The 13,646-nt window shown below is 43.2% G+C and overlaps 1 protein-coding gene across 5 annotated transcripts in view; it reads left to right on the top strand.

Annotated features, from left to right (window-relative positions):
- Grk5 (G protein-coupled receptor kinase 5) overlaps positions 1-13,646 on the top strand; it is a 203,005-nt gene that overhangs the window by 155,106 nt on the left and 34,253 nt on the right. Inside the window, exon 1 of one of the 5 annotated variants that reach the window (XM_027406846.2) lies at positions 7,856-7,984. The exons of the other annotated variants lie outside the window; for them this stretch is intronic. The gene's annotated coding sequence lies outside the window, so the exon portion shown is untranslated. Of the gene's footprint in view, positions 1-7,855; positions 7,985-13,646 lie in introns of those variants that run through there. 5 annotated transcript variants of the gene reach the window in all.

Below are 13,646 nucleotides of genomic sequence, written 5' to 3'. Positions count from 1 at the left end.
TGGAGTTCACCATCTTGGTTATATTTGCTGGCCACCAGGTCCTTAGAACGCCTGTCTCTGCTTCTTCAGTGTTGCAGTTGTAGGTGTACCATCACACCCAGATTTTATGTGTGTCCTGGGTATCTCAATGCAGGTCCTGCCGCTTATGCACCAAGTACTTTACCCACTGAGCTATTTCCTCAGACCTCAGTTTTCTGTCTTTAATTCTATCAATCTTAGTGGGTATGAGGTGGTTTCTTAGTATGATTTTGATGTGCATTTCCCTGGTCACTGATAATGTCTCATGTTTTCCTGTACTTATTGGCCATTTGTGTATTCTCTTTGAAAAAGATCTACTCAAATCCTCTGCTCATTTTTAAAGCTAGTTGCTTTAAAAATGTCTTTTTGCTGTTGACTTACAAGAATTCTTTGTATGTTCCAGATACAAGTCTCTTCTCAAATATGTGATTTGCAACTATTTTGTCCAATGTGGACCCTTTCTTTTCTTTTCTTTTTAAATGATTTTTTAAAAAGATTTATTTATTTATGATGTGAGTCATAAATAAATGTAGTTGCTGTGAATTGAACTCAGGACTTCTGGAAGAGCAGGCAGTGCTCTTAACTGCTGAGCCATCTCTCCAGTCTGTCTTTTCACTTTCTTGATGGTATTACTTAACACATTTACAATTTTTGATGAAATTAATACTTCATTTCTGTTACTTATTTTCAAATGACTTGTGCTTGCCTTGTCTTATGTGAATTTCTAAGTAGTCCTCTGTTCCTCTGGGAACAGGATGTGTATAGGGACAAAAAGAACAAATCCTGGTGTACATGGTATGTCATGAGCCACTCCTCCTCTGGAGAACCAAAACCTTGATGTCTGTCAGAAACAAGTCAGGGCCTGACTGTTAGGATAAATCTTTCCACCAAAAGCCTGAGCTCTTCTGCCTCGTGGGCAGTCTCCATCAGCCTCCTGAGTTCTGCTCGCCGAGTTAGGGCCCAAATTAATAGACAGAGGCTTCTATTATGTACAAATGCTGCTTGGCCAATGACTAGGATTTCTCATCTGTTAGCTCAGTCTTAATTATCATAAATCTATATATTTTATAAGACTTATCTTATTGGACACCTTCCATTGGCATCCTCCCTTGCTGGTGGATCACATCGCGCTGCTGGAGGACGCGAAGGAGAAAAGGGGCCACTTCCTGTTTGTCCTTCCTTAAATATGAGTCTCCTTGCTATGTCACTTCCTGCTTGTATCACTACTTCTCTACTACATTTCCCAGAATCCTCTTCGACTCCTAGTCCCGCCTAACTTGCTGCCTCATTGGCCAAACAGTACTTTATTCAAAAATCAATAAGAAGAACATACACAGTACATTCCCCATCATCTCCTCTTTTCTGTCTAAATAAAAAGAAGGGTAACATCTTTTATAATAACTGAAGAAAACTATAACCATAACTGTCTGTCTTTAACTCTATCAAAGACCACAGAAGGATAAGATATAAACTTTAGAATTGACAGAGACATCTCACTGCCTGGACAGTCACCCAAAGTTCCTCTGTAACGTTGGGGCATCCATCTTCAGCCTATAGGCCACAGTGTGTCTGGCACATTCTCCATTTCAACAAGAACCCTTCATTACTGTCTTGTTTTGTAAGTTCACCAGTCACTTTCTTGTGGGTGCTGCATGTCCAGTTTATACAACAACAAACAGTCCAGGCAAGAGCAGTTTCTTGCCCAAATGGCTAATCTTGCCATGTTGAAAGCAAACTCAGAGGTTTTTCTTTATCTGGATCTGTCTTTACTGTAAATCTTTACCTTTTTCTGGCCACCAGTCTTTTAACTGTTAAACAACAACGCCAAAATTAAAGTGGCAGCTTTCTTAGCCACTGTTTTCGGTTTTTTTTGCTTTTGCTGAGTCAGGAAATCTCTCTTAAAGCAACCACTCAAGTCTCTGCTTGTCTCTAGCAAAACAGTGAAAATGCTGCTAACAAGAAGTCGTGCTTGTCTCTGATCTTTTGCTGCTAAAATCCCTTTTTAAGCTTTTGTGAAGTTTACATGGAAGCTCGTAACACTACTGCTGCCCAGGTTCTGCTGCTGTTTGACTAGTCTCTGGAAGACAGCTTGTGGCGGTGAGAGCTCAGAATCTTAACCCTAGAACTCTCCAGGGCTGCAGGCCATCTCAGGAGTGCTGAGTCCAACCCCCAAGAGCATGGGGGAAGGCGCGAGCATATAGAAGCTGCTCCGATGCCTCTCAGTGGCCTGACAGGTCAGGCTGTGGCGGCAGGTTTCCCTCTTCCTCTGGGAACCTTGTGGCATGGGGTGATCCCGCTCACTGACACCACCAGACCTGACCCTTCACAACCATTCTGCAACGACATCCTTCTGTTGCTTTCTGTGACAGACTTCATAGCCTTTAGATCACTTAGAGTATGACACTGAACTGCAATGATTTCTTACAGATGTGTACATTTTCCCAGTAACTCTCTCTAAGAGGGCATTCGTGCATCTACTTTACAGGCGAGTCAGCCAAGGTCTGGGAAGAGAAGCTAGTTCAGAGTTGAGTACTGAGTGACTTGCCTCAGCAGTGCTATCTGTAGGACATTTTTCTGTGACTAATTTTAGTTGGGCTCATGAACCATTGTTCTGAGTCTCCTTTATTGAAATATTAATGACTAAGGTCTGGGAGGTGGTTCCCACTTTAGTTGTAATTTTGCCAGAAAGTGGATCTATATGAAGCTCAATGCTAGTGCATAAATGCCCCCTCCCCTAACTTCCCAACACACATATACACATCACTGACTAAAGCAACTTAGAAGAGGAAAGGGTTTGTTTGGTTTACACTTACAGATCACAGTCTATCACTGGGGGAAGTCAGAGTAGGAACTCAAGCAAGGCCTGCATGGGGTTCTTCCTAGACAGGAAGGGTAGACAGGTGGGATAGACAGAGTTGACATGAACCAGTGTAGTATTTCTCTGTGGGATGCTGAGAATGCCCAGCCCAGGCAGTATTTGGAGTTTATTTTTGGTCAAAGGTCCTCAGGCAGGATGTTGTTCTCAGTGCCCTCTGTAGACATAAGGTTGCCTCTTTGTTTCTATAAACAATGACAGGGTAAAACAGGGAAGTTTGTTCCTGTTGTGGGGGAAGCAACCTATCAGCCTACTTTTGCACAAAAGAAATACATCTCTAATGTTTGTTTGGCTCTCTGGGAAAACAGCCACCTTTGAAAAGGAAAAGGGGTTGTAAGAAAAGAAATGATCCCTAGTTTGCTTTCTTAATTTCTCGACCCCCATCTTACTTATTGTATTCTCTCAGTGGTAGTTTTTTTTTTGCTCCAGACATCAGCACCAGGATGTTGAGCAAGGCCCAACAGGCTGGTTGTCAGCTCTGGCTTCAGAGCAGTCAGCTGGCTTCACGCTTTACTGTCAGGTCCACACAGAAGACCAGTCCTGCTAATTTCCAGTCCTGCAAGCTCCTTAGAGCCTGTATTAGTAACTTTGACATCACTGTGATTAAATGCCTTCGAGAAACTTCAGAGAGAAAGGTTTACTTGGTTTTAGAGTATTTCAAAGTCTATCACAGTAGGGAAGGCATAGCAGAACAGTTCCATCTATGGTGGGAGAACCCTGAGATGTGCTCTGATTTGATTTCTTTTCTTTTCCTGTGATAGAACACTCAGAACCAAAAGCAATGTAGAAAAAGTTTTTTTGGGGGTGGGGGCTTATATTTTGAATCTGTTATTGAGGGAAGTTGGGGTAGGAACTCAAGCAGAACTCAGAAGCAAAAACCATGGAGGAATGCTGCTTACTTAGGCTCATGGTCAGGTGGCTTCCTAATACAACCCAGGATCATTTTCTCAGGGAATGGTGCCACCCATAAGTGGGCAGGTCCTCCTACATCAATTAACAGTCAAGGCAGCCCAGCACAGACATGGTTGTGGGGCAGCCTAATAAAGACAATTGATTAGTTGAAACTCTTTTTTTTTTTTTTCAGGTATTTCTAAGCTGTGTCAAGTTGACAATGTTAATTAGCAAATTTCTTATGTGATGGAAGACCAAGTAACAGGGAATGCAGGCTGGCACCAGGTCATGGGTATAACCTTCAAAGGCACTTATAACCTACTTTTTACATCTAGGCTCTATCCTCTAAAGCTTCCATGGCCTTCAAAATATTCATAAACTACAAAACAAGCATTCAAAACATTAAACCCATTTAGGAAATTTCAGATTCAAACAATAGCAACACCTTAATTTACTCATCTGAGTATGGAATTGAAGGGAGTGACAATGACAAGGATCAGAATTTTCTTTTGTGTCAAAGGTAAACCGGTATGCATGTCATAGGGATAACTGGAGAGGAAAACTTTGGACATGATAAACCTTTCTCACTGTATGGGGATTAGTATGTGTCACAGGTGAGCTAATGACATACTAGCTCACTGCTGAGATTTTCTTGATGGGGCTTGAAGAAGAATCGAATGGAATAAACTTTTCCTGCGTGCTTCAGTGTTGTCACCCTTGTTCTCCTAAGGCCATTAATTATCTTTAGAAATGCTCTCTTCTCCCTAGCTAGTGATGCATTATGGGGTGGTGGTTTGACGGTTATGAAGATAGTGGGGCCTGGAATAAGAATCACTGGACCAGGTGACACTGGTACAGGTAGTATAGAATCCACCAGCCCATTTGTATTAGATATTTTTCCTATTGTTATGATCAATTCCTGGTAAAAAACAACTTGATGAAGGAAGGATTTATTTTGGCTCACTGTTTTAGAGGGTTTAGTTCATGGTGTTTGGGCAAGAGCATTGTGGTGATGGGAGTATGTGGTTCTTCCCGTCACATTATGGTGGAGAGGAAGCAACAGGAAGGGACCAGGGAAAGTGATAGCTTGTAAAAAGGGGCTCCTAGTATCAAACTTCGTCTAACCAGGCCCTCCTTCCCACAGATACCCCATCTCCTGGGTAGTCTGATGGGTAAATAGAGTCCATCAACTGATGGCTCTTTAGGTCAGAACCCTCATGGTCCATTTGTTCCTGGAAAAGTACTCACAAAACACTCAGAGGTAGGTTTTCCTATAGATTTCTCAAGTTAATGAGAGAATTACCAATACGGAGTTAGGTAAAGATATTAGGGTATTTATTAGGGAGATGCCTTACTTACAGAGTAACTTAGCCAGCCAGCATGGAACGGAGTAAGTACAGCAAGCCGATGATGAAAAGGAAGAAGGGGCTCCCATGTGTGTGCCCCTCACTCTTAAACCTTCCCCATGTCACCCTGACCATGCCCTCGCAAGTGTGGTCAGGCACACCTGTATCCAGCCCTGAGCAGGTGTGGTTATTGTGTCCCCTACAATTCTCATTTTAGTCTAAAGAGAACTAAAACTTAACAGTGTAAAATATCCATAATTACCAATCATAAGGGTGAAATACAAGAAGATACAATAATCTGCTTATGTCACATCTTATCTATGTCTATTTTAACTAAACCCTAAAGTTATCTGAAAGAGGTGTCCAAGCCTGAACACCTCCTTCCAATCCCAACCATAAACAATAGGAAGCTATCCCTAACTAGGTGTACACTATCCTAAGTGACAACAATGGGGAAAGGGGGCGTAGCATCCTCGAAGTTACTTCCTGCTGAAATGGGATGGTGATTGCTGTCAGGCAGGTCTTTATTGGTTGTGAGGGACTCAAATATAAATGTTAGCAGAGAAATGTTTGCTTGTGTATATATGCATACTGGTAAAGGCAACCATGGGAAAATAAGAAAGAGCCAAGAAAAGACAAAGATGGTCCAAAACTTGTGCTTAATCTGTATTACATCAATTGGCTTCTTGATATAATGCAGAAACTCTGAAGTTTAGTTAAACAACATGCTTGGATTTTACAGAAGGAAAGCCAAATCCACCTCTAAAGCCAGCATTGGTTTACTTGAATAGGGACTAGGAAATAAAGAGAAATAGAATTCTCTGAGAGACAGCTGTAAAGTTAACCATATGGCATATTCCTTTTATTTGAAGGTTATAGCTATCTTCTCTTCTTAAGTATCTACTCATGCAGTGTTCTTTGACTTCTGGAGATGAGTTTTCCTGTGAAGATAGAAGCAAAACACTTCCCTTTCCTTTGGGGGGTTTCTATTTAGTTTATGAGATATACCTTAGTATAATACCTGTCATTTCTCCTCATCGAGAGGTTTTTCCTTTTCAGCTAGAATCTTGATCAACTTTGATGGTATCAAAAGTTTTTCTTCTACTGTGGAAACAAATGCAAAACCCCTACCCAATCATAACACATGTCCTGGTTTCCATACAGAGGTTAGTACATCTTTGACATATACCCGCTGATTCAGTTCAGCAGTTTTTTTGCGTAGTCCAGTGTCTTTCTGCAGCTGTTTGTCCATTGGTATTAAGAAAGTTTAGTGGTAATAAAGCATTATGCAACCCATGTTTGGGGGCAGGGGTTGTTTTCCCAGCCTGTTTATGGAGCATCTCCTTTAGTGTTCTATTAGATCTCTCAACCACTACTTGTCCCGTAGGATTGTGTGGTATGCCGGTGACATGTTTTATGTTATAATATTTGAAAAGCTGTTCCAATTTTGTGGAGACATATGCTGGAGCATTGTCAGTTTTGGAGGCATGGGCTTGTGTCCCACTTCTGACACCAGATAATGAGAGAATTACCAATACGGAGTCTGGTAAACATATTAGGGTATTTATTAGCTCTGCCTTACTTACAGAGCAACCTAGCCAGCCAGCAGGGCATGGAGTAAGTACAGCAAGCTGATGATGAAAAGGAAGAAGGGGCTCCCATGTGTGTGCCCCTCACTCTTAAACCTTCTCCATGTCACCCTGACCATGCCCTCGCAGGCGTGGTCAGGCACACCTGTATCCAGCCCTGAGCAGGTGTTGTTACAGTGTTCCCTACACAAGGCTAGTCAAATTCACCTTCAATATTAGCTATCACACCATCTAGCCAATCTGTATGTAGTCTCCAGGGCAACCAAAGGCATGGAAATTACTCCCACTAAAGTCCCGTCTCCATCCTTCAAAGATGTTGGACTCTAGACACTGGCCCTGAACCTGGCTTTTCTCCTCCTCTGAGATTATTGGACTTGTCTCCCAGCAACAGGAATGGATCTTCACCCTGTTGTCAATGAATGTAATGAGTTCAGAGTCCACCTTTGCCTTAATAAGTGTCTGTCCAGATGACAGGCTGGGGTGGAACCATCAGGGAGCCATGTGCCAGGCTTTTCAGCTTCTTGCCACAGTACTGTGAGGAGACTTGAGGGAAGAAAAACATTGAAAAGAAAGTTTGAGGGTGGGACTTTTGAAGTCACTTTCAATCCAAGTTCCAAGCAGGCTAAGTCTTGTTTACCTTCCAGCATCAGATGGGATTGGGCATTTCATGGGTTATGAGACCCCAGACAGCTGGAATTCTTCAGGCATTGCCAGTGTGAGTAGGTCTCTTCCTCTTCTATTTTGGAGGCAACAGAGAGGAAGGCATAAAGCCATGTTTGTGTTCACTAAGTATCCTGGGACAAAAGAAAGGGGCTAATATTTATTGAGCAACTACTCTATGCCCAGAACCTCACATTCCAAATTTTCTTAATACTTCATGATGGCTGACTGAAGTGAAGGGAAATAGGTCACCTAAGATGGGTGACACTTCTCCAAGGAATCTCAGGGCCTATTCAGCAGGGTCATGGAAATAATTTCTACCTCCTGATTTCCAGTGTACAGACAGACAAAGAAGATTTTCAGTGGTTAACCAGGCTTCCCTTTTGCTTTTCTTTCTCACTCCCTAGGATCTGACTGCAAGAATAGTTAGGGTTCCATTTAACCCAGTTTGAAAATTACTGAGCTAAGCCAGATTGTTCCTACATGAAGAAACTGAGGCCTAGAGAAGAAGGACTGGTCACACAGCTTGAAAGAGGAGACTAGAATCATCCTTGCAGAATTTTGCAAGACCCTGCACTACAAACATGGATAAATAACATCAAAAGGTGTAGTGCTTAACTTTGTTTACATCTTCCACTGTAACTTGCCTGCATCTGGGCTCAGATTCCCCCCCCCCCCAGCTGTTCTTATGTGGACCAGTAAGTGTCTAAATTCTGTGCTATGTGTAGTGCCTGAGCTTGCTAGAGGAGGCACATGGTGCCACACCAGCCACATCTACATATTGGATTATTATCTCTTACCAAAAGCAGGTTTTCGTGTTGGAGGTGAGGAGGAGAAATACATGGGACTTCATGCTTTTAGCTCATTCTGGCTTCCTTTTAATCCTAATCCTAAATGAAAAACAATGGTTGTCTCCATTTTACCCTGGGCCACATTGTTTAGTAATAGTGAAGAAGGGTAAACTGTCAACAGGGACTCAAATTTGTGTCTTCAAATGTCCAGACAGCATTATTTATAATTGGACTAGAAACCAAGTGTCTAGAAACTATCAACATAAGAATGAATAAATACAGCATATACATCCAGTGGCATATTTAATTCCACCAAGTTCTGATACATGCTATAGCATGGATGAAGCTTAAAAACCTTGAGCTAAGTGAAAGATGCCAGATTTAAAGTGTGTGTGTGTGTGTGTGTGTGTGTGTGTGTGTGTGTGTGTGTGTGTGTGCCACAGTATACATATAGAAGTCAGAGGACAACCTGTGGGAGTCAGTTTACAACTTTTATCATGTGGGTCCCAGGGATTGAACTTAACTTGCAGGATTGGTAGCAGGTGCCCTTAGCTGCTGAACCATCTGACCAGCTCAGGATAGGCAAACTTAGAGAAATTAGATTCAGGTTTTCCAGTGCCTCCTGGTAGAAAGAATGTGGAGTGATTATTTAATGGCTACAGTTTGTGTTTAGGGTGACAAAACTTTTTAGGAAAAGGTGATTGAGAGAGTGAACTCAACACCACTGAACTGTACACTTAAAAATGATTAAGGTGTCATGTTTATGTTTTGCCATGTAAAAGTAAAAGAATAACAAACTAAGAGTGAAGCTGGGATATAGTCTTATTCTGCCTAAGTCTAGAGTCTGGTCTCTTCATTGTGTGGTCTTCTCAGAATTTAATAAACAACAAAATTGTCCCCTGAGTCAGTTTCCTGTGTGTAGCTGGAGTGATCAAGTCTCAAAGTGGGGTGGGGCTGTTGTGTCCATGTTGATTGGACTTTCCTGGCCCTAAATATGGACTTCTGATCATTGTAATTTTGCTTGTCGAAGGCTTCCTGCACAAGTTGTCCTTCATACAGATATACCTCTGACTCCTGAACAATTTTTCCTGGAGACAGAATTGTCTTTGTCTACAGCCTTGTTTCACTTTAGCTTCTTGCAGCAAGATAAAACAGACCCCTTATGTCCTTTTTCCTTTCTTGTGACCTTTCAGGTCAGAAAGTTAGACATCCCTTTGATGCCCATAGAGCCAGCTCTGCCTCTGACCTCCTTTATTCTCTGTTGTTTCCTGCCTATATTCTCACTTTGGTATCTGCAGTCAGAGACTAGTCACAGGCTTCTTGGGCATCCCTGCCCCAGGTGTCTTGGTCCCAGTAGTGCTTGTACTTGGCTGACTCCCTGTGTGTCTCACCTTCCCACCCCCATCTGTAGGCCTTTGGCACAGAATGACATCTAATAGGTGTAGGGATTCCTGTTCCTTCTTAATCTCTAACATCCATAGATTAAAGTCTTCACTAGAGAAAAATCTATCCCACTTTCAATGGAGACTGCACTGGGAGCTATGGAACATGAGGGCAGTGAAGGTTCTAGAAGACAGAAAACCAGATGGCTGTGTCTTCACCTCTCACATACAGAGCCTAAGGGACTCTCCTGCAGGAACATTCTTTACTTCAGTCCCTTGGGACCAGAGTGCCAATTGCCAAGAACCTGCGTGTGGTGGCACTGACTCATGTAGAACACAGCTGGCTGGACGCAAACTACAGGGAGAACCCTTTCTCGCCCCAGCGACTTCTCTGGGGTTGTGAGCGCCATGTGCAAAGCCTGTGTAAACATCTCTGGTGCACACTTTGGTTCACAGGTCACGACTGGGTATTATCAAATTGACAGTGCTCAGCTGGCCTCTCATTCCATTTCTGGGCACAGTGCATTTTGTTAATTATCCTCTTCTGCTTCTGACGTAAAGGGTCGAGGTCTGGGTCAGAGTCACTGTGGTTTCCTTTCCTTCTCATTAGAGCTATCCAGCTCCCAGGGCCCCTGGTTAAATTCCAATGCTGATTAAAATGTTCTCTGTCTCTTCCCATTGTTTGAGTATTTTTCATTCTGATTTCTGTGAAGACACTTGAAAAGCCAAGAAAATGTGTGTCTAGATCTGTTGAGTCCAATGAGTGTTCTCCTTCTGAGAGCCATGGCTATTTCCCAGAGGTTCTGTGTTCTTCTTTGCTGATCCAAAGGGACAACTTGGGTCCCTGTGGCCTAGTCAGTAGGGCTTGCTCCAGGCTTGCATTCACTTCATTACCTGCTCTCAGTTAGGATTTTTATAGGCTATCCTATCCTCTGAAAGTTGTCCAGAAATACATCAGGTTTGTCCTGAGGAGAAAATGAATTCTTCCAGAACTTCAGATTTCTTTGAAGACTTCCCAGATCACAGACACTAGAAATGGAAAGATGGAGGGACCTTTTTACTGCCTACTTAACTCCTTCACCTTCAGCTGTAGAGCTACCTCTGTCTGATGAGAATATCTCTGTAGCTCTCCCTGAGGACCAAGAGGCTACCCCATAGTTAGTCATCCACAGTCCTCATTGCTGCTGGATAATTGAGTTGACCTTTAAAAAATTCTTGGGCTGAGTCCTGTAATGTGAGGATAGACATAATGTAACTTTGAGGATAGATACTCAAAGTCTGTGGCTGATGGTTAGACTTGGCTCAGACCCCAGCTGGAGAAGCATCTGATTGATCACACAGTGTCCTCTACCTCTGCTTACTCTTGACCTAGGAGAATCCTCATTTGTCCTCAGGGCCACCATCCAGAAAGTGCAAGAGGTCACCACCTAGAGTCAGTTACCAAAGTGGTAGCCATGTGCCTGCATTGTAGGCCTCATGTAGAATATTATTACTTCCAAACCAGAGTCAGAGTGTTTCCTATGTGCCACTGGTCTTGGGCACAAGTATGACATCGATGTAGGTGGGGAGTTCTGGTTGAATTCCTTTCATATTAGAAGATAACTACCCCTCATTCATCACCACCTCTCATAGATTAAAATCTTCACTGGAGTTGCCAGACATGGTGACAGGCACATGCCTTTAATTCTATTACAGAGGCAGGCAGATCTCTGTTGAGGCTAGCCTGGTCTACAGAGTGAGTTCCAGGACAGCCAGGGCTAAATAGAGAAACTCTGACTTGGAAAGAAACAAAAACAAAAACAAAAAATCAAAACAAACAGAAAATCTTCACTGGAGAGAAATCTAGCCCCTTTTCAGATGGAAAGTAGCAGGATGTTACCTTTCAGTTGTTCAAACACCCAACCACATGATACTCCATAGAGCTCAGACTCTGGGTCTTTGAGATCTTATGAAGTAGAAAGATGGCAGAACAGGCACATCTTCCTAGAGGCCTGGAGGCTTCGGAGGCATGAGTTAGGCCCTGGACAGATCTCTGGAGAAGGGCCTGTGAGACTGAGCATGAGCAGTCTGTGGTGGAAGCAAGGGGAAGTCCAGGTTTCGTGGGGGCTGAGGCTTAAAGAATGTGGGAAATATCTTCACTTAAGAAAATAAATAGCAGTTGGGCATGGTGGTGCACACCTTAGCACTTTGGAGGCTGAGGCAGTAGAAGCATCTTTAGTTTGAGGTCAGCTTGAGCTATAAGCAAGATCCTACCCAATGGAGCTAGGGATGACTAAGCTGTTATGAGCATTTGTTGTTCTTGCAGAGGACCTGAATTTGATTCTCAGCACCCACATGGTGGCTCACACCATCTTAACTCTAGTTCCATGGAATCTGTATGTTCTCTTATGGTGAGAGCACCAAGCATGGTACATATACATACAAGCAGGTGAAACATTCATACACATAAAAATGAAATAAATTTTCAAGAAAAAATTCCTGCCTCAGCGGGAAGGACTGGAGGAAGGTAGGAAGGAGGAAGGAAGGAAGGATGGATGGAAGGAAGGAAGGAAGGAAGGAAGAAAGAAAGAAAGGAAGGAAGGAAGGAAGCACCATATGGGGAGCTAGAAAGATGGCTTAGTGTTGAAGAGCACTTGTTGCCCTTGCAGAGGACGTGGGTTGGGTTCCCAATACCTACATGGTGGCTTACAACCATTATCTGTAACTTCAGTTCCAGGGTGTCGGGCATTCTCCTCTGCTCCACCAGGTACCAGGCATGCACAGAAACATTCATAAAAATAAATCTTAGCTAAGCAGTGGTGCATGCCTTTAATCCTAGAAGTTGGGAGGCAGAGGTAGGTAGATCTTTGTGAGTTTGAGGCCAGCCTGATCTACAGAGCAAGTTCCAGGACAGCCAAGGCTATACAGAGAAACCCCGTCTTGAAAAAACAAAATAAATATTTCTTTTTTAAAAAGAGCACATCATGTACAAAAGTGAATACTGAAAACAAAACAAGAAATCATCAAATTCCTGGAGCCATCTCTGTTTACTGGAAGTGTTTTTGTAGAAATCTTGTCCACTGAAAATTTTCCCTCCCCATCTGGAATATTCTGTAGCTACTCAGGGCAGCAAGTAGAGAGCTTGAAGCTTAAACTTTACTGCAGGTGCTTCTGCTCCTGACTGGAGATTCCTCTTTGGCAAGCAATGAAGTTCTTCCTAGAGAACTGCAGAGGCATGATGAAGCAAACTTACTTTTCTGGACCTCCTCTGCATGGCTGATAGCCTTAAGACACCATGATGGTGCTCAGGGCTTGCAGCTGATCTGCTGGGTTGACCTTGGTGATCCTCAGTGAAGGGAGGGATATCCCTGCCATGGCTACTGGATATCAACCTTAGCCTGAGTGTGCAAGGTGTTTTGCTTGTGAGCTGTACTGATTTATTTCTCCCCAGTGGCCCGGAAAACAAAACCTTTTATTTTCCTTTGATCTGTTCTTGTTTAGGGATTGTGGGTTGTATCTCCTGCCTAACCAAAGACAGAGAGGAACTGCCCCAGATAGACTTGAGGGCAGGTGGCAGCAGCTCTAACATATGGCCCTGGGTATTTGATTAAAAAGGTGAAAGAATGGCTTATTTTCTTCCTCTGTCAGCCAGGCCTTAAATCAGCTCCTAAGCAAGGAAATGCTCTCCATGGGCTGCACTCCACTAACTCTCCCTTTGTCTTCTGGTTGTGGTTTGACAGCATGTGCAGTTTTGAGACAGGTTAGAATAAGTTTCCATCATATGCTCCTATCAATCCCTGCTCTCTCCATCCAGGTCTCGTGCTCCAACCGTGGCTCCTGCTGGTTCTCAGTCCTTCCCTACTCCTGTGGCCACGCTTCCTGTAACTGATGCAAATTCCTTCATGTCAAGGAGCATTCAGGGTATTGTTGCAGGAGTGTTCATTTCTTATTCCCCTCCCTGAGGAGAAATGAGGATCTCCAAAACCAGCTGCCTCCATCCAGGTCCAGCAGGGCAAGCCAATCCTCTTGTTTAAAAAGAAGGAAACCCCTTTGTTCCAGAATCTTGCCTCTCTGCTGCTCCACTTTTCCTGAGAAAGCTAGAGATTGCAAATAGT

This window comes from Cricetulus griseus, chromosome 3 (assembly GCF_003668045.3).
Source record: "Cricetulus griseus strain 17A/GY chromosome 3, alternate assembly CriGri-PICRH-1.0, whole genome shotgun sequence".
Taxonomy (NCBI): domain Eukaryota; kingdom Metazoa; phylum Chordata; class Mammalia; order Rodentia; family Cricetidae; genus Cricetulus; species Cricetulus griseus.
This window is presented reverse-complemented; position numbering and strand designations above follow the sequence as displayed.